This window comes from Panthera onca, chromosome B2, assembly GCF_046562875.1.
Source record: "Panthera onca isolate mPanOnc1 chromosome B2, mPanOnc1 haplotype 2, whole genome shotgun sequence".
Classification (NCBI taxonomy): Eukaryota; Metazoa; Chordata; class Mammalia; order Carnivora; family Felidae; genus Panthera; species Panthera onca.
In genome coordinates, this window is record NC_138343.1 from 76,442,944 (window position 1) to 76,465,334 (window position 22,391).

At 37.2% G+C, this 22,391-nt stretch overlaps 1 pseudogene; it reads left to right on the forward strand.

Annotated features, from left to right (window-relative positions):
* The first annotated feature begins 849 nt into the window (after window positions 1–849).
* Window positions 850–22,087, forward strand: LOC132667973 (peptidyl-prolyl cis-trans isomerase D pseudogene; annotated as a pseudogene).
* Window positions 22,088–22,391: the final 304 nt, after the last annotated feature.

Genomic DNA, 22,391 nt, shown 5'->3' on the forward strand with positions numbered 1-22,391 from the left:
ATGCTACTTCAGGGGTCCATTTAGTGACACAATATTATGGGGGGCCCAATCCAGTCCAAGGCAATTCCCTGATTTCATGACTATGACAACCCAAGAAACACCCATCTAGGTGATAAGAACTTAAAGGAGTCAAAATCTGCTCTCAGAACTTTTCAGATATCTGTGGAACAGGAAGACATTGCCAATTTTTCAAACATATGCCAATTGAGTAGATTTTTCATGTCAAGCTTTATTAGTGAGAATTCAGCCTTGTCTGCACTATTGATGAGATCAAGGATCAGCATTTTTTTCTGAGAGAAGCAAGAGTTACACTTTTGCTGAAGTGCCCCTGATCTGTACATGATTAAGTGTCCATCCTTTTCCTGCTTGGTTTGAAATTCACCCCTGCCAAAAATATCTCCAAAATTATTGCTGTACAAAAATAAAATGCAACACCCTAAAAAAACTTAGAATACTTGTTATGTTTTTAGATGTCACACAATTCCCTTAAGACAGTTCCACATGGCCTGGCATGATGAGCGCATAATTCTAATGAGTTGCATCTGAAAAGCCCTAATTCTTAATATGTCTAATACCACTGGCTTGACTTATGCCCAGTCCTGACCCTATAAGCTCCTCAATGGCTACCAAGTTGGTGGTCATTCCTTGCCCTCCACTTCCTAAGGTTTTCTGGGGTAGCTAGGCTGCAAGAAAGAAAGAATATACTGCTTGTTTCTTTCAGTTGTTGCTTGGCATGAGGTCCGGAACCACTGCCTGGTGGCTTGAGCTCAAGCCTGAGCTTCACAGAAAAACATACAGAAAAAAACAATGTTATTACACTAGATTTTTCAGTCTAGTGGGGGTGTGACCATGTCCCCCAAGTCTGTACAGCTAAACTCCTTGGATCCTAACCAGTTTCCAAGCATTAAGAGAGAAGATGAGGAAGGTGAGGGTTACAGAAGAAAGGATGACATCACAATGGGTTATAAGCCAGCCCCAGCTGTAATTATATTCTTAGAAAAGTGGTAAAAATTTACACTGTATTCAGTGCCTTATAAAACTTACTTTTTGTTAGATATTTTTATAAAAATTTTTAACATTTATGTATTTGTGAGAGACAGAGAGAGACAGAGCACGAGTAGGGGAGGGGCAGAGAGACAGGGAGACACAGAATCTGAAGCAGGGTCCAGGCTCTGAAATGTCAGCACAGAGTCTGATGTGGGGTTCGAACCCACAAACTGTGACATCATGACCTGAGCTAAAGTTGGGAGACTTAACCAACTGAACCACCCAGGTGCCCCTTGTTCAATTTTATAAGGGATTCAATTCATTTAAAAAGGGCAATATCAATAAATAACATGATTTGGAGAACATTCATAACTAAATTAAATGTTATGATTTAAAGTATGTAATTCCCTAGGATTTTAATGTGCACATGTATGACAAGTGGATCTTGTTAAAATGAAGGTTCTGATCCAGTAAGTCTGGGATGGGGCCTGAGATTCCACATTTCTGACAAGCTCTCTGGCTAGGTTGGTGCTGCTAGTCTTAGGAATACTTTTCAGCAAAGACACTAGACTACAATGGTTTAGAAAAAGTGCAGACTTGATAGAATTTTTCAAATGTATTTAGCTGATTTAATGACAAAAAGGAACGTCCTACCACAAAGAGCTTAAATAATTTACCCCTGAAATAGTTACAAAAATCAGTCCTATATTGGCCACAGATAAAAGTTCAATAAATTTCAAACAGGACAGATTGCATTCTCTGATACTGATGCGATAAAATTATAAATTCAAAGCACAAACATTAAGAATTAAGAATGAAAATGTAAAAATAACTACCAAGAGTGAGATAATTTAAAGTCCTTGTTAATAACTTTGAAAATCCAGGAGAGGGGGCACCTGGGTGGCTCAATCAGTTGAATGTCTGACTCTTGCTCAGGTCATGATCTCATGGTTGTGAGATCAAGCCCCAAATCAAGCCCCACATCAGGCTCTACGCTGAGCATGGGGTCTGCTTAAGATTCTCTCTATCCTTCTCCCTGGGCCCCTCCCCTGCTTGGGTGGATGTGATGAAAGAAAGAGAAAGAAAGAGGAAGGAAGGAAGGAAGGAAGGAAGGAAGGAAGGAAGGAAGGAGGGAAGGAAGGAAGGAAGAAAGGAGAAAGAAGAAAGAGAGAAAATAAATGCTGGAGAAATTTATGACTTTTGACAAAGATACAAATTACCAAAAATAACTCAAGAAAAGACAGATATTCTAAAGAAACTTAAGATAATTTTTAAATTGCCTAAGCCTAAATATTCCCCAAAACACAAAGACTAGAGAGTTTTACAGATGAAGTTATTCCAAATTTTGAGGAATAAATATTTAAATATTTATTAAATTTTCCAAAGAAAAAGTAGAAAGTTTTCCAATTATTTATACAAAGCCATGTAACGATTCCAAAATTTAACAGAAAACTATATCCCAATTTCACTCATAAATATTGATACAAAAATCATAAATAAAACACTACAAAATAAAATCAAACAATGTTTTAAAAGACCTCATTTATAAAATCAAACATCAATTGTAGATTTGATTGGAAAAGTAAGAATCAAATGGTACTTTCTTAACATGATCAAATATACTGTGCAAATAAAAAGCTAACATCCATGCAGGAGAGTGAAATTCTAGAAGGATTTACATCAAAGCAATGATGCTTAAATCACCATTATTACTTAACATTCCTCAAGACATATTAACTAATTTAATTAGACAAAATTATTACTAACATTATTTAAAATGATTAATAAAAAGAGGAGATAAAATTTCATTGGTTTCACAATATAAAAGTTCCTCAGAAAGTTAAAACTTTATAGGGTACAGAACTACCCTATAATCCAGCAATTGCACTGCTAGGTATTTACCCAAAGAATACAAAAGTACTTATTCAAAGGGATACGGCACCCTGATATTTATAGCAACATTATCTACAATAACCAAACTATGGAAACAGCCCAAATGTCCATTGACTGATGAATAGATAAGGAAAATGTGGTATATATATATATATATATATATATATATATATATATATATATAATGGAATATTACTCAGCCACAAAAAAAAGACAAATCTTACCATTTGCAATGATAAGGATGGAACTGGAGAATATTATGCTAAGTGATATAAGTCAGTCAGAGAAAGACAAATACCATATTATTTCACTCATATATGGAATTTAAAAAACAAAAGAAACGATCACAGGGAGGAAAAGAGATATAAACCAAGAAACAGACTCTTAACTATAAAGAACAAACTGATGGTTACCAGAGGGGAGGTGGGCAAGAGGATGGGTGAAATAGGTGATGGGGATTAAAGAATGCACTTGTGATGAGCACCAGCTGTTTTTTGCTTTGTTTTGTTTTGTTTTAATGTTTGTTTATTTTTGAGAGAGAGACATAGAGCACGAGTGGGGGAGGGACAGAGAGAGAGGGAGTCACAAAATTCGAAGCAGGCGCCAGGCTCTGAGCTGTCAGCACAGAGCCCAACGCAGGGCTCAAACTCACAACTGTGAGATCATAGCCTTAGCCGAAATCAGACGCTTAACCGACTGAGCCACCCAGGCGCCCCAACCAGGTGTTGTATGTAAGTGTTGAATCACTAAATTGTACACCTGAAGCTAGTGGTACACTGTACGTTAACTATTTATATTTTAAATAAAAACTAAAAAAGAAAAAAAAAGATTATCCAAAGTAAAAAATAAATAAATAAATAAATAAATAAATAAATAAATAAATAGATAAATAAATAAATAAATAAATAAATAAGTCTTTTGACTGCAATCTAACTTAAAATTGCCAGCAGACCCATAGAACATTTCAGGAAAAAAAAAATTTTCTGTGTGTAAGAAATTAAACTAATTAGACTTATTTGGTATATTAAATTACATGGGAAGTATTGTCAAATAAGTAATATAAAACCCTCTTAGATAATATATAGGTAGATATATTATTAACATAAGCATCTTAGAATTATATAAAGCTCCTAGAAATCTGGGAAAAAAACCAAAAAATTTTCATTAGTTTCAGATAATAAAATTTTATGTATGGAAAACCAAGAGAATCAACTGGGGAAAAAACATTAGGAATACTAAGATAAACTAATAAGACTGTCACTGCAAAATGGAGATACAAAAAAATCAACAACTTGAACAATGATCAAAAATATAATGGGAAAATATCTAATTCCCAGTAGAAACAACAAAACGAACATAATACTTGGAAAAAATATAAGCTTATAATACTCATGTATTTTGTAAACTAGAAAAATCTACTAAGAAAAATCTTGAGCAAATGGAACACCATACTCTTTTCTTAGATAAAAATATAAGTTTTCCTTAAATGAATGTATAAATCCAATACATTATCAATTATCAGATAGCAATTAATTACCCCTTGTCCAAATTCATTATTCATTGGCTGCTCTACAAAAATGGATCCAGATCCTTTAAATTTTATTTTTCCTTTGCCAGCTAACCAGTAGAGTGCACTTTGTCAAAGAGAAACTGTATGAGGAAGAGTTTTTGCCTCCTGGTTCCCTCCTGCTTACTCTCCAGACTCCTGAGAGTACAGAACTTCTCCAAAACCTAGCTCCTTCAGTGCACAGCCACCAGAAGATTCCTAGTACCACTGTCCTCACGAGATTTTGTTCACCTTCCAATGATCAGCTTTTCCTGGCACCTTGTGGTGCATACTTCCAGCAAGTCCCACCAGTTCAGCATTGAAGCAACCTCTCTACTATCGAGTAAGCCAGTCTCTACCAACATCTGGCTATCAGTCTGGGGGCTCTTCCTTGGCTTTACCTCATTTAGTGTAGGAGTGATGGCTGCTCCTTATATCTGCTATTCCTATATTCCTTAGAGTTTTGTTTACTTTTATGAGTCAATACCTTGTTGTTGTAATCCTTTGTTGAAATTAATAATTATTTACATTAAACTTTACCAATTCAAATCACTGTGTGGTTTCTCTCCTTTGACTGATACACTAATCAAATACCAAATAAGATTTTTTTAATATGAAATTTATTGTCAAATTGGTTTCCATACAACACCCAGTGCTCATCCCAACAGGTGCCCTCTTCAATACCATCACCCACCCTCTACTCCCTCTCATCACCCATCAACCCTCAGTTTGTTCTCAGTTTTTAAGAGTCTCTCATGGTTTGGCTCCCTCCCTAACTTTTTTTCCCCGTCCCCTACCCCATGGTCTTCTGTTAAGTTTCTCAGGATCCACATAAGAGTAAAAACATATGGTATCTGTCTTTCTCTGCATGACTTATTTCACTTAGCATAACACTCTCCAGTTCCATCCACATTGCTACAAAAGGCCATATTTCATTCTTTCTCATCGCACATAGTATTCCATTGTGTATATAAACCACAGTTTCTTTATCCATTCATCAGTTGATGGACATTTAAGCTGTTTCCATAATTTGGTTATTGTTGAAAGTGCTGCTATAAACATTGGGGTACAAGTGCCCCTATGCGTCAGCACTCCTGTATCCCTTGGGTAAATTCCTAGCAGTGCTACTCCTGGGTCATAGGGTAGATCTGTTTTTAATTTTTTGAGGAACCTCCACACTGTTTTCCAGAGCAGCTGCACCTGTTTGCATTCCCACCAAGTGCGAGAGGGTTCCTGTTTCTCCACATCCTCACCAGCATCTATAGTCTTCCGATTTGTTCATTTTAGCCACTCTCACTGGCATGAGGTGATATCTCAATGTGGTTTTGATGTGTATTTCCCTGATGAGGAGCAACATTGAGCATCTTTTCTTGTGCCTGTTGGCCATCTGGATGTCTTCTTTAGAGAAGTGTCTATTCATGTCTTTTGCCCATTTCTTCACTGGATTATTTGTTTTTAGGGTGTGGAGTTTGGTGAGCTCTTTATAGATTTTGGATACTAGCCCTTTGTCCAATATGTCATTTGCAAATCTCTTTCCCCATTCTGCCAGTTGCCTTTTAGTTTTGTTGATTGTTTCCTTTGCAGTGCAGAAGCTTTTTATATTCATGAGGTCCCAATAGTTCATTTTTGCTTTTAATTCTCTTGCCTTTGGAGACGTGTCAAGTAAGAAATTGCAGTGGCTGAGGTCAGAGAGGTTTTTTCCTGCTTTCTCCTCTAGGGTTTTGATGGTTTCCTGTCTCACATTCAGGTCCTTTATCCATTTTGAGTTTATTTTTGTAAGTGATGTAAGAAAGTGGTCTAGTTTCATTCTTCTGTATGTTGTTGTCCAGTTCTCCCAGCACCATTTGTTAAAGCGACTGTCTTTTTCTCATTGGATAAGCTTTCCTGCTTTGTCAAAGATTAGTTGGCCATACTTTTGTGGATCCAATTCTGGACTCTCTACTCTATTCCATTGGTCTATGTGTCTGTTTTGTGCCAATAACATGCTGTCTTGATAATTACAGCTTTGTAGTAGAGGCTAAAGTCTGGGATTGTGATGCCTTATGCTTTGGTCTTCTTCAATATTACTTTGGCTATTCGGGGTCTTTTGTGGTTCCATACACATTTTAGGATTGCTTGTTCTAGCTTCGAGAAGAATGCTGGTGCAATTTTGATTGGGATTGCATTGAACGTGTAGATAGCTTTGGGTAGTAGTGACACTTTAACAATATTTATTCTTTAAATCCATGAGCATGGAATGTTTTTCCATTTCTTTATATCTTCTTCAATTTCCTTCACAAGCTTTCTATAGTTTTCAGCATACAAATCTTATACATCTTTGGTTAGGTTTATTCCTAGGTATTTTATGATTCTTGGTGCAATTGTGAATGGGATCAGTTTCTTTATTTGTCTTCTGTTGCTTCATTATTAGTGTATAAGAACGCAACTGATTTGCGTACATTAATTTTGTATCCTGCGACGTACTCATATATTCATGCTAGAACTTAGCAGACTTTTGGTGGAGCGTATCCGGTTTTCCATGTATAATATCATGTCATCTCCAAAAAGTGAAAGCTTGACTTCATCTTTGACAACTTTGATGCCTTTGATTTCCTTTTGTTGTCTGAATACTGATGCTGGAACTTCCACCACTATGTTAAACAACAGCGGTGAGAGTGGACATCCCTGTCATGTTCCTGATCTCAGGCGGAAAGCTCTCAGTTTTTCCCCAATGAGGATGATATTTGCTGTGGGCTTTTCATAAATGGCTTTTATGATGTTTAAGTATGTTCCTTCTATCCTGAGTTTCTTGAGGGTTTTTATGAAGAAAGAATGCTGAATTTTGTCAAATGCTTTTTCTGCATCGATTGACAGGATCATATGGTTCTTTTCTTTTATTAATGTGATGTATCACATTGACTTGCTAATTTTGAACCAGCCCTGCAGCCCAGAAATGAATCCCACTTGATCACAGCGAATAATTCTTTTTATACGCTGTTGAATTCAATTTGCTAGTATCTTATTGGGAATTTTTGCATCCATATTCATCAGGGATATTGGTTCTCTTTTTTTACTGGGTCTCTGTCTGGTTTAGGAATCAAAGTAATGCTGGCTTCATAGAATGAGTCTGGAAGTTTTCCTTCCCTTTCTATGTTTTGGAAAGGCTTGAGAAGGATAGGTATTATCTCTGCTTTAAATGTCTGGCAGAATTCCCCAGGAAAGCCATCTGGTCCTGGACTCTTATTTGTTGGGAGATTTTTGATAACTGATTCAATTTCTTCACTGGTTATGGGTCTGTTCAAGTTTTCTATTTCTTCCTGTTTGAGTTTTGGAAGTGTGTGGGTGCTTAGGAATTTTTCCATTTCTTCCAGGTTGTCCAGTTTGTTGGCATATAATTTTTCATAATATTCTCTGATAATTGTTTGTATTTCTGAGGGATTGGTCATAATAATTCCATTTTCATTCATGATTTTATCTATTTGGGTCATCTCTCTTTTCTTTTTGAGAAGCCTGGCTAGAGGTTTATCAATTTTGATTATTTTTTCAAAAAACCAACTCTTGGTTTCATTGATCTGCTCTCCAGTTTTTTTAGATTCTATATTGTTTATTTCTGCTCTGATCTTTATTATTTCTATTCTTCTGCTGGGTTTGGGGTGTCTCTGCTGTTCTGCTTCTATTTCCTTTAGGTGTGCTGTTAGATTTTGTATTGGGGATTTTTCTTGTTTCTTGAGATAGGCCTGGATTGCAATGTATTTTCCTCTCAGGACTGCCTTCGCTGCATCCCAGAGCGTTTGGATTGTTGTATTTTCATTTTCGTTTGTTTCCATATATTTTTTAAATTTCTTCTCTAATTGCCTGGTTGACCCACTCATTCTTCAGTAGGGTGTTCTTTAACCTCCATGCTTTTGGAGGTTTTCCAGACTTTTTCCTGTGGTTGATTTCAAGCTTCATAGCATTGTGGTCTGAAAGTATGCATGGTATGATTTCAATTCTTGTATACTTATGAAGGGCTGTTTTGTGACCCAGTATGTGATCTATCTTGGAGAATGTTCCATGTGCACTCGAGAAGAAAGTATATTCTGTTGCTTTGGGATGCAGAGTTTGAAATATAACTGTCAAGTCCATCTGATCCAATGTATCATTCAGGGCCCTTGTTTCTTTATTGATCCTGTGTCTAGCTGAACTATCCATAATTGTAAGTGGAGTATTAAAGTCCCCTGCAATTACCACTTTCTTATCAATAAGGTTGCTTATGTTTGTGATTGTTTTATATACTTGGGGGCTCCCGTATTTGGCACATAGACATTTATAATTGTTAGCTCTTCCTGATGGATAGCCCCTGTAATTATTACATAATGCCCTTCTTCATCTCTTGTTACAGCCTTTAATTTAAAGTCTAGTTTGTCTGACATAAGTATGGCTACTCCAGCTTTCTTTTGACTTCTGGTAGAATGATAGATAGTTCTCCATCCCTTCATTTTCAATCTGAAGGTGTCCTCAGGTCTAAAATGAGTCTCTTGTAGACAGCAAATAGATGGGTCTTGTATTTTTATCCATTCTGATACCCAATGTCTTTTGGTTGGAGCATTGAGTCCATTTAAATTCAGTGTTATTATTGAAAGATATGGGTTTAGAGTCATTGTGACGTCTGTAGGTTTCATGCTTATAGTGATGTCTCTGGTACTTTGTGGTCCTTGCAACATTTCACTCAGAGAATCCCCCTTAGGATCTCTTGTAGGGCTGGTGTAGTGGTGATGAATTCCTTCAGTTTTTGTTTGGGAAGACCTTTATCTCTCCTTCTATTCTGATTGACACACTTGCTGGATAAAAGATTCTCAGCCGCATATTTTTTTCTGATCATCACATTGAAGATTTCCTGCCATTCCTTTCTGGCCTGCCGAGTTTCAGTAGATAGGTCTGCCACTACTCTTATGTGTCTACCTTTGTAAGTTAGAGCCTGTTTATCCCTAGCTGCTTTCAGAATTCTCTCTTTATCCTTGTATTTTGCCAGTTTCACTATGATATGTCATGCAGAAGATCGATTCAAGTTATGTCTGAAGGGAGTTCTCTGTGCCTTTTGGATTTCAATGCCTTTTTCCTTCCCCAGATCAGGGAAGTTCTCAGCTATAATTTGTTCAAGTAAACCTTCAGCCCCTTCCTCTCTCTCTTCCTCTTCTGGAATTCCTATTATATGGATATTGTTCCATTTGATTGCATCACTTAGTTCTCTAATTCTCCCCTCATACTCCTGGATTTTTTTTATCTCTTTTTCTCAGCTTCCTCTTTTTCCATAATTTTATCTTCTTATTCACCTATTCTCTCCTCTGCCTCTTCAATACGTGCTATGGCCACCTCCATTTTATTTTGCACCTCATTTATAGCATTTTTTAGCTCCTCATGACATTTCTTAGTCCCTTGATCTCTGTAGCAATAGATTTTCTGCTGTCCTCTATGCTTTTTTTCAAGCCCAGCGATTAATTTTATGACTATTATTCTAAATTCTTGTTCTATTATATTGCTTAAATCATTTTTGATCAATTTGTTAGCTGTTGCTACTTCCTAGAGTTTCTCTAGAGGAGAGTTCATCCGTCTCATTTCCTTGGGTAGTCCCTGCAGTGGCTCGAAACTGCAGGGCACTTCCCCTGTGCTGTCTGGAGTAACTTGTGTTGGTGGGCGGGGCCGAAGTCAGACCCGATGTCTGCCCCCAGCCCAGTGCTGGGGCCACAGTCAGTCTGGTGTGTACTAATCTTCCCCTCTCCCAGAGGGAGGACTCACTGTGGAGTGGTGTGGCCCCTGTCTGGGCTACTTGCACATTGCCAGGCTTGTGGTGCTGCTTCGATGGGATCTGGCATATTAGCCAGGGTGGTTCCGCAAGGTGCACAGCGGTGGGAGGGGCAGGCTTAGCTTGCGTTGCTGCTGGTGGTCCCCTGAAGGAGGGGCCCTGCAGCACCAGGAGGGAGGCAGACCCGTCAGAGGGATGGATCCACAGAAGCACAGCGTTTGGTGTTTGCACGGTGCAAGCAAGTTTGGTGACAGGAACTGGTTCCCTTTGGAATTTTGGCTGGGGGATGGGAGAGGGATATGGCACTTGTCAGAGCCTTTGTTCCCTGCTGAGCTGAGCTCTGTCTTCTGGGGCTCAGCAACTCTCCCTCCCAGTGTACTCTCACCCTCCCAGCTCTCCAAGAGCAGAGCTGTTGACTTTTAACATTCCAGATATTATGTCCCACTGGCTATCAGAACTTATGCAGTCTGGCCCCTCCACTTTTGCAAGCCAGACTCGGGGGCTCTGCCTTGCTGGGTGGGCTGCCCCTCCACCGTCCCGGTTCCCTCCTGCCAGTCCATGTAGCACGCACCGCCTCTCTGCCCTTCATACCCTCTTCTGTGGGCCTCTGTCTACGCTTGGCTCCAGAGAGTCAGCTCTGCTAGTCTTCTGGCAGTTTTCTGGGTTACTTAGGCATATGTGGGTGGAATCTAAGCGATCAGCAGGACGAGGTAAGCCCAGCGTCTTCCTACACTGCCATCTTCCAGGTATTCTCCCAAATAAGATCTTTGTGAACTGGATAAAATTATTCTTAAGCTCTTTGGAAAAAAATAAACAAATGAGAACAGCTCAGAGATTTATTGAGAACAAGAGTAATGTATACAGATGGATTTACTATAAAACCAATAAAGCTTAAACCTCAGGGTGCCACACCTGCATGGATCACTTTCAAGGCCCTGGGAGGGTTCTAGCAATGTATTTATATGCTCATATGATTTTGTTAAAATTTTACATGTAAGGTATTTTAACTGCAATTGGTTAAGACATCTATCTCTCTTTTTTAAAATGTTTATTTATTTATTTTGAGAAAGTGAAAGCACACAAGCAAGTGGAGGAGGGGCAGAGAGAGAGGAAGAGAGAGAATCCCAAGCAGGCTCCATGTTGTCAGCACAGAGACTGATGCAGTTCTGGATCTGAAGAACTGTGAGATCATGACCTGAGCCAAGATCATGAGTCAGACACTTAGCCGACTAAGCCACCCAGGTGCCCCCAAGACCTCTCTTTTCATTCCAGTTCCCTCTTCATCACACTTTCCCTTGTGATGGATAGTACTGGAGAGGACTTAGGAATTTTGAGAACCAGCTAAGAGAAAGTTGACTGGAAGATTCATTTAGTTTGGATGTAGTTGGATATATTTATGTGGTATTCAGTCACTTCAGCGTATAAGGTATAGGCTAACCATACTATGGGAATAGTTTCTAAAAACATTTTACTGTCTATTATGCCAACTCCCTCTGATTCAGGACATGAAAATACAATATGACAGTGATATCAACAACATATTTGTTAATGAATGCCAACATTTCAATAAATACACAATATCATTCATGGGGGAAAAAAACACTAAATGCCTAAAATCTTACAGCTCATATATTAAAGAAATTTTGTGGAGGTTTATAGAAGTTGGGAAGCCAAACTTGAAGTTTCTCCCAATTTACATGACATTACCAATGATAAGGTATAAAGGTGAAAAAAATTTATTTTGATTATAAGAAATTATAAACTTTAATTATAAAAATGTTTCAATAAAAAAAATATATGATAGAAAAAAGACTTTATTTTTCCTATCTCTATATAGAAAATTATATTATAAAATTATTTGATACGAAGAGACAATCAAAAAGTAAATAGTCAAAAAGTAGGGGGAAATCATTATAGAAAGGTGAGAGGCAACAGATAAAAATATTGATTGTTTTCCAGCTGTTATGATGTTTGAAGTAATTATCTTCCAAAATTCTGTAATTTGTGATGATTTTTTTCTCTTTCTAAATCAATATTCCTTTTTGTACTAATTTTTTTGTGATTTTGTATTCTTTTTCTTAAACTATATTAGCATTAGGTCACACAAAAGCTGGATCCACCTTGACAGTAAACTAGGAGTTCTACTAGATTTTTTAAATTTTTTTTTTTTTAATGTTTATTTATTTTTGAGACAGAGAGAGACAGAGCATGAATGGGGGAGGGTCAGAGAGAGGGAGACACAGAATCCGAAACAGGCTCCAGGCTCCGAGCCGTCAGCCCAGAGCCCGACGCGGGGCTCGAACTCACGGACCGCGAGATCCTGACCTGAGCCGAAGTCGGCCGCTCAACCGACTGAGCCACCCAGGCGCCCCTCTACTAGATTTTAATAGCAACAATAATTGGTACTTCAGTCAAAATAGACAAGCTGATAAATGAAACATAATCAAGGCTAAAGTACATATAAAAATTTCTTTTGTAAAAAGTTGCATTATCTATACATTGGGAAACGATAAAACTATTCAATGACAGAATTGAGTCATCTGGCAAATCTTTTGGGAAAAGAATAAAAGTTAATCCCTACGTCACTCCTTAGACCAGAATAAATTCTGGTTGGATCAATTATTTTAAATGAAACTATAAAGACTGTGGAAGAAAATACAAGAGAAAAACTTAATTTTGCCTAAGTACAACATGAAACCCAGAGACCAAAATGGAAAAATAGATAAACTTGACTACATAAAAATATGAAAGATGTTTGGTTCAGTGGAGAAGATAAAGAGGAATAAGACAAGGCCCAAAGGTTATGCTGTCAGATGAGTGTGTAATATAGGGAAATTCCTAAATCTTAGACAATTAGGCTAAAGATTTGAAGAAAAGAGAAGAGGCATGAGCTCAGTGGATGGATCAAAGCTGAAAAATGATAACATGTTAATTAAGAGTCATAAAATAACTTACAATATTCTAATGTTTATCTAAAAGATTGGCAAACATCTTGACTGCTCCTTCATGAGTTTTTAGGTCAGATTTTTTTTTTAAATTAAAATATAAATCCAGGGGCACCTTGGTGGCTCAGTCAGTTGAGTGTCTGACTCTTGATCTCTGCTCAGGTCATGATCTTATGGTTCGTGAGTTCAAGGCCTATGTCAGGCTCTGCTCTGTCAGTGCAGAGCCTGCTTGGGATTCTGTCTCTCCCTCTCTCTGCCCCTCCCTTGTTCTTTCTCTCTCTCTTTCAAAATAAATAAACTTTAAAAAAAACATACATCTAATGATTAAAAAGAAGTTGATGGGAATTCATTATGCTGAAAATTCCTCCCTTTGTCAATTTTACTGTAAGATATCCATTCATTCAAGTGATAAGTATGTTAGTTTGCTCTGTGCAATGGTTACATATTAGTAAACTCAGGGAGGGGGAGTTAGATTTTAAATTTTTTAAGAAAAATGGATGAAACACAATAATGTTCTAAAATCCAAACTGAAATAATAAAAACATTATTAAAATCCTTAATTATCAAAACTTAGGGGACATTTACAGTTCAAGGCCCCTTCTCTTTAAGAGTTAAAAGATTAAGTGAAGGATCAAAAAACCACAGAACGTTTTTCAAAGGTAGCTATCATGAACAAAATCAAATAGACATGGGGTGTGGGATGATGCATAAGGAAGTAGGAAGTTTCTGTTTCTCTGCTGGACAAGTTTCAGTATAATTGCTTATTTGTTGCAAAAAAAAAAAAAAAATCTTGAGAAGTACTTCCATGATGGCAGGAAACAAGCTCCCCAAATATAGTTCTCTATAAAAATAATAAGAGCACCAGTAAAACTGTCAAAATTAGCTTTTTTCAGAATTCTGGAAATTAACCAAAGGCTTGCAGTAATCCAATTTTTCTTCTTTTCTCAAGAAAAAAGTCTGAATATCTGTTTAAAAAAAAAGCATTGTGGAATCTTTAATTTGCCCTATTCCTATCCCCATAGTAGTCTTGAAACCCAACAGATTTGCAATCACAGCAGCTGTTACACCAGTAGCTTAGAAGTCACTGAGATGGCAAAACAGGTTTAGCACTCCCCAAAAACCTCCATTCCCAAAGAATTGTCATCATATGACCTAAGTGGCAGCTTTCTGGAAATCCCCACTAATGGGGCTTCTTTTTTGACCTAACTCAGCACTTGCTCAGTGGAATAGCCTTTTCCCAACAGTGCTTGTCAAAAAAACCAAAAAATGCATGGCAATTATTTAACATCACAGCTGTTTAAGATAGCACTAACAGTTGGGCAAATAAGAGGCTGACCAGGAAAATTTTAAAGGAGAAGCTAGTGGATAAGGAGTCCTTAGGGACTTTGAAAAGCTCAACATCTTCCTGGGAATCTAAAAGGCCATGCACATGCAGAGATGTGAGTATGCCAGGAAAGATCTTAGAAGGTCCTAATATTTTCACCTCTGGCTAGCCTTGAGATTCTGTACAAACAGAAAATGAAGGCTAAGGAAGAGTTGCAAAAACTGCCTATCAGAATGCTGAGCATGGAGCCTGCTTGGGATTCTCTCTCTCTCTTCCTCTGCCCCTTTCCCCAACTCACACACACTCTCTTTCTAAAATAATTTAAAAAAAATTTAAAACAACAAAAATGAAGGTAGTAATGGAAGGATAAAGGAACAAGAAAGATATAATAAATATACAAAACAAAGAGCACAATGACAGATATGAATCCTACCAAACTGGTTATTAGATTAAATATAAAGGCAGGATTTGGAAGAATGGAGGAAAAAAATCCATGATCCAACTATATGCCATCCACAGAAGACAAATTTTAGATTCAAATACAAAAATAAGTTGAAAATAAAAGGATGAGAAAAGAGATATATGTATATAGTATGGAGTATCCAAAAACCTGGAGTGGCTGTACTAATATCAGACAAAATAGACTAAGACAAAAGAACATTTTATAGTAATAAAAGGGTAAATTTATCAGAAATAAATGACAGTTATAAGCATGTATGCATATAATAACAAAACCTAAAAATGTGTGAAGTAAAAAGTTACAAAACTGCAAGGAGAAATGGCCAGTTCAACAGTAACAATTGGAGACTTCAAAAATGAATAGTACAACTAGGCAGAAGATCAAAAAGGAAATAGAAGACCTGAAAACACCATAAACCAACTAGACATAACAGACATTTAAATAACACTCCACCCAACAAAAATAGGATGTACATTTTTTTTAAGCTTATTTATTTATTTTGAGAGAGAGAACAAGTGGGGTTGGGGCAGAGGGAGAGAGGGGAGAGAGAAAGAATCCCAAGCAGGCTCCATACCACCAGTGCAGAGCTTGATGTGGAGCTGAAACTCACAAACCATGAGATTATGACCTGAGCCAAAACCAAGAGTCAGATACTTAATCGACTGAGCTACCCAGGCACCCCAACAGAATGTACATTCTTTTCAGACACACACAGAATATTCTCCAGGATAGATCATATGCTAGGTCATAAAACAAGCCTCCATACATTCACAAAGATTTCAGTCATACAAAGCATGTCCTCCAACCACAATGGAATAAAATTAGAAGTCAATAAATAAAGAAAATATGGAAAATTCATAAATACATGAAAATTAAGCATCATACTCTTATATAACCAATAGGTCAAAGAAGAAATCATAAAAGAAATTATTAAGTATGCTGAGATTAATGGCCATGAAACAGTAAAAATGAGATGCAGTGAAGGCAGTGTATACAGGTAAATTTATAGCTACGCATGCCTGTGTTAAATCAATAACTTAATGTTTTAACTTAAGAAACTAGGAAAATAAATGCAAACTAAGCCTAAAGCAAGGATAAAGAAGAAAATAATGAAGAGTGGAAATAAGTGAAATAGAAAATAAAAAACTAATAGAAAAAAATCTTCTAAGTTCTTCTAAAAGATCCAAAAAATGACAAACCATTAGCTAGAATGACCAAAAAAAGTAAGAAATAAAAATAAAAAACTGAAATTAGTTCCTTAAATCTGGAATGAAAGAAAGGACATTACTCTCAACCTTATACAAAGAAAAGAATCATAATTACGTGCCAACAAATTAGATAACCTAGATGAAATGGAGAAATTCCCAAAAAGGTACAAACTACTGAAACTGACTCAAGAAAAAAAATAAAAGAAAATCTGAATAGACCAATAGGAAGTTAAGAGATTGAATTAATAATAAAAATCTTCCCGGGGCACCTGGGGGCTCAGTTGGTTGAGCGTCCAACTTTGACTCAGGTCAGGATTTCACAGTTAGTGGGTTCGAGCCCCGCGTCAGGCTCTGTGCTGAGAGCTAGGGGCCTGGAGCCTGTTTCGGATTCTGTGTCTCCTTCTCTCTGCCCCTTCCCTGCTCATGCCTCTGTCTCTCTCTGTCTCTCAAAAATGAATAAATGTTAACAAAAGATAAAAAAAAAAAAATCTGTCCACAAAGAAAAGCCTAGACGCAGATGGCTTCACTAATGAATTCTCCCAAATATTTAAAGTGAAATTATCACGAATTCTTCACAAATTCTCCTAAAAAATAGAAGTATGAAAATTTCCCAGTTCAATCTATAAGGTCAACATTACCCTGATATCGCAACCAGACAAAAACATGACAAGAGAAGAAAACTACAAACCAATATCTCTTATGAATATAGACATAAAAATTCTCAACAAAATACTATCAAACAGAATCCAAGAGATTATATATCATGACAAAATGAAATTTATCACATTTTTTTAAAGGCCTGAACTGATAGGCAATGGAAAGATAACTCTTTGTGGATTGATTCTAGACCAGTTTGGGGGTTAAAGAGGTGAGTCTCTAAGATCAGGTTAACTTTATATTAGTAACTCTAATGAAAATGGGATTAAGTTTCTCAGAACATTCATGACTTATTTTAAAGATTTTATTTTTTTTAAGTAATCTCCATACTCAATGTAGGGCTCGAATTCACAACCCCAAGATCAAGAGTCGTATGCTCCACCAACTGAGCCAGGCACCCCATGACCTATTTTAAAGCTTCTCAACCTAAAAGCCACCCAGCTAAAGGAAATCCAGGGTAAACAATTTTGTAAAAACACACAGAAGTCTATGGAAATGATACAAATGTGTTAGCAATTGAAACCAAGGTTATTTCTTTACCTACCAGCTTTGTGATCTTGAGCAAGACACTTATACTCTCAAATCCTCAGTTGCCCCTTCTGTAAAACAGAGATAACAAAACCCTTCATAAGGTTGTTGCAGCAATTAAATGAGATTTAATAGGTTGATGTATAGTACTAGACACATGGGAAGGATCGGATGGATGCTGGCTGTTGCAGGTTGCCCTTGTGACCTATGTTCCTTATTCTGAAAAGGGAAGGGGAAAGCTCAGGTGTACTAACGTCTGTCTGTCCTACATGTCAACCTGCTACTCTTAAATGGGAGTGGAGAAGGCTCAGCTCCCCACAGAATTGTTCCTCAAGTTCCAGTTAGTACCTACCACTTCCTCTACCATTTCCCTGTCAATCATTTATAGGGGTAGGGTGTGTACTTCCAGCTCTTCCTCTGTCCTCAGGGAAGCCCTGCTCCTAGGCCTGCATCACCAACCACCATGTCACTATATGGCAATCTCTCAGGAACCTGTTTTGTAAGCTTTGGAGAGTGGATTATTACATCATTTCTTCTTATGTAAAATGAGAAATTAAACCACAGGAGAACCGAGTCTTGACCAAGGTTTCAGATAGTATGCTTTTTCATTCAAAAGAGATAAAAATATATACAATTTTGAGTCATCAAGGTTAGATAGCCAGACAGACCTGGCAAAGCTGAACTAAACAAAGTGTTTCATCTCTCTGTGATTTATTATCCTCAACTTTAAAAAGACTACTGTGAAAATTCATAAAACAGTAAAGATAAATTGTCCACCACAAGACTTGGTGGTTTGGAGATGGTGCTTCTTAAAAGCTTGCCCCTCATCATTTTTCTTAGTTTAAAAAATTCGTTTTTTTTTAAAGGTTTTATTTAAATTCTAGTTAGTTAACATACAGTGTAGTATTTGTTTCACGTATAGAATTTAGTGACTCAACACCCAGTGCTCACCATCACTAGTGCACTTCTTAATCCCCATCACCTATTTACCCCATGCCTCCACCCACCTCCCCTCTGGCAACCAACAGTTTGTTCTCTACAGTTAAGAGTCTCTTTCTTGGTTTGCATCTCTCTCTTTTTTCCCTTGGCTCATTTGCTTTGTTTCTTAAATTCCACATATGAGTGAAATCAAATGGTATTTGTCTTCCTCTGACTGACTTCTCTCACTTAGCATAATACTCTCTAGCTCCATACATGTTGTTGCAAATGACAAGATTTCATTCTTTTTTGTGGCTAATATTCCATTGTATATATGTACCACATTTTCTCTTTTCTTTTTATTTTTTTAATGTTTATTTTTGAGAGAGAAAGAGACAGAGTGCAAGAGGAAGAGGGGCAGAGAGAGAAGGAGACACAGAATCCAAAGCAGGCTCCAGGCTCCGAGCTGTCAGCACAGAGCCTGACACAGGACTTGAACTCACGAACCATGAGATCATGACCTGAGCTGAAGTCTGACACTTAACCAACTGAGCCACCCAGGCACCACTGGTAGCACATTGCCTTTACCCATTCATCAGTCGACGGACACTTGGGCTGTTTCCATAGTTTGGCTACTGTAGATAATGCTGTTATAAACATGGGGATGCATGTATCTCTCTGAATTAGTATTTTTGTATTCTTTGAGTAAATACATAGTGGTGCAATTGCTAGACTGTAGAGTAGTTCTATTTTTAACTTTTTGAGGAACCTCCATACTGTTGTCCAGAGTGGCAGTACTTCATCAAAATAAAAAGCTTCTGCACAGTGAAGGAAACAATCAACAAAAGTAAAGGCAACCTATGGGATGGGAGAAAATATTTCCAGATGACATATCAGACAAAGAGTTGGTATCCAAAATATATAAAGAACTTATATGTATTTTTTTTATTTTTTCTTTAAAACTTACATAATTATGTTTTAAAGAAAATCTATGCAGCTATGTTTGAAAACATATGTGGCTATATTTTAAAGAAAAAATACAAACAGTACATGGGTTTTCCCACAACCAGTTATACTCTTCCAAATTTCTAGGTTCCTGGGAGAAAAAAAAAGTCATGGGGCACCTGGGTGGCTCATTTAAGCGGCTGACTTCGGCTCAGGTCATGATCTCGTGGTTCATGAGTTTCAGCCCTGCATCGGGCTCTGTGCTAACAGCTCAGAGCCTGGAACCTGCTTCAGATCTGTGTTTCTGTCTCTCTCTGCCCCTACCCTGCTAACGCTCTGTCTCTCTCTCTCTGTCAAAAATAAATAAATTTTAAAAATATATATTAAAAAAGAAAAAAAAAGTCATGACACAAATAAAAGGCAGTTTTTATTAGAAATAATAATTAATGGAGGGGCCAAGATGGTGGAGAAGAATGGAACTTTTTTTTGCCTGTCTTGTCCCTGAAATGCAGCTAGATCAAGACCAAACCATCTTGCACACCTAGAAAACTGATTTGAGGATTAACACAACAATCTGCACAACTTTAACCACAGAACTTAGCAGTCTTTTACTTCCTTCAAAATGATGAAATGAAGGAATTCATCCCTACAGAAAGAACAGGAAAAAATAACAGCCAGGGACTTAACACAGATAACGGGCAAGATGTCTAAACCAGAATTTAGAATGACTATAAAAAGAATACTAGCTGGAGTTAAAGAAAGCATAGAATCCCTTTCTGTGGAGATAAAAGAAGTAAAAATCTAGTCAGGATGAAAATAAAAATGCTATAACTGAGCTGCAATCCTAATGGATGCCACAGTGGCAAGGATGGATGAAGCAAGTCAGCGATATAGAAGACAAATTTATGGAGAATAATGAAGCAGAGAAAAAGAGGGAAACTAAGGCAAAAGAGCATAATATAAGAAGTAGAGAACTCAGTGACTCGTTAAAAAGGAATAACATCTGAATCATAAGGGTCCCAGGAAATGAAAAAAGATAAAAAGGGGTAGAAGGTTTCTGTGAGAAAATCATAGCAGAAAACTTTTCTGACCTAGGGAAAGACACAGACATCAAAATCCAGGAAGCACAGAGAACTCCCATTAGATTCAACAAAAACCGACATCAACAAGGCATATCATAGTCAAATTCACAAAATAGTCAGGCAAGGAAAAAATCATGAAAGCAGCAAGGGGAAAAAGAAGTCCTTAACCTACAAGGGAAGCCAGATCAGGTTTGCAGCAGACCTATCCACAGAAACTTGGCAGGCTAGAAAGCAGTGGCAGGATATATTCAATGTGCTGAATTGGAAAAATATGCAGCCAAGAATTCTTTATCTAGCAAGGCTGTCATTCAAAATAGAAGAGATAAGAATTTTCCCAAACAAAAACTAAAGGAGTTTGTGACCACTAAACCAGCCCTGCAAGAAATTTTAAGGGGGAATCTCTCAGGGGAGAAAAGACGGGAGAAAAAAAAGACCAAAAGCAACAAAGACTAGAAAGAACCAGAGAACACCACCAGAAACTCCAACTCTACAGGCAACATAATGGCAATAAATTCATACCTTTCAGTTCTCACCCTAAATATCAGTGGACTGAAACCTCCAAGCAAAAGACATAGGTTAACAGAATGGATGAGAAAACAAGATCCATCTATATGCTATTTAAAAGAGACCCACTTTAGACCTAAAGACACCTTCAGATTGAAAGCAAGGGGATGGAGGAGGTTCTCTGAGTTTGCTTCCAAATGCATCTGCAATTCAATATGTCTAACCAATCCCCCCCCCCAAACTAAGCCCTCCAATCCCAATAACCCCCGAGTCTTCTTTGACATGGACATTGGAGGGGAGTGAGTTGGGTGAATTGTCTTAGAATTGTTTGCAGATACTGTACTGAAAACTGCAGAAAATTTTCGTGCATTGTGTACAGAGAAAAAGGCATTGGACCCACCACTGGGAAACCTCTCCATTTCAAAGGATGTCCTTTCCATCGAATTACTAAGAAATTTATGATTCAGGGTAGAGACTTCTCAAATCAAAATGGGACAGACAGAGAAAGTATTTATGGTGGAAAACTTGAAGATGAAAATTTCTATTATAAGCATGACCAGGAAGGCTTATTGAGCATGGCAAATGCAGACTGCAATACAAATGGTTCTCAGTTCTTTATCACAACAGTTCTGACTCCTCATTTGGATAGGAAACATGTGGTATTTGGCCACATAATTAAAGGAATGGGTGTGGTAAGGATACTGGAAAATGTATAAGTGAAAGCTGAAAAACCTGCCAAATTGTGTGTTATTGCAAAATGAGGAAATTGAAGAAAGGGGATGACTGGGGCATATTCCCAAAAGATGGCTCTGGTGACAGTCATCCAGATTTCCCTGAGGAAGCAGATAGAGACTTAAAAGATGTAGATAAATTTTTACTAATAACAGAAAACTTAAAAAATATTGGAAATACTTTTTTAAAATCCTAGAACTGGGAGATGGCCATTAAAATATATACAAAGGTTTTAAGATATGTGGAAGGTTCAAAGGCTGTTATTGAGAAAGCAGATAGATCGAAGCTGCAACCTACAGCTTTAGGCTGTGTTCTGAATATTGGTGCTTGTAAACTGAAGATGTCAAATTGGCAGGGAGCAATTGACAGTTGTTTGGAGGCTCTTGAAATAGACCCATCAAATACGAAAGCATTGTACCATAGAGTTCACGGATGGCAAGGATTAAAAGAATACGATCAAGTTTTAGCTGATCTTAAGAAAGCTCAGGAGAGAGCAGGGAAGATAAATCTATCCAGGCAGAACTGCTGAAAGCCAAACAAGAGATAAAGGCACAGAAAGATAAAGAGAAGACAGCGTATGCACAAATGTTTGCCTAATAAGGAATTCAGTTTTACTTAAATATACATTGATTGTATAAAGGCAATAAGAAAATTTAAAGGTTTCTGTCTGTTACAGATGATCCCTGATGTGTTCCTTTGATACTTCAGTTTCTCATTGTTTACAGTTTAGGAATACCGAAAAGGGTTCACTCTTTTTTTTTTTTTTTTTTAGAAAAGGGTTCACTCTTAATAAAACAGTGTTACAAAATACAAAAAAAAAAGAAAAAAAGAAAGAAAAGAGAAAAGAAAAGAAAAGGAAAGAAAAGAAAAGAAAAAAGAAAAGAAAAGAAAAGAAAAGGGG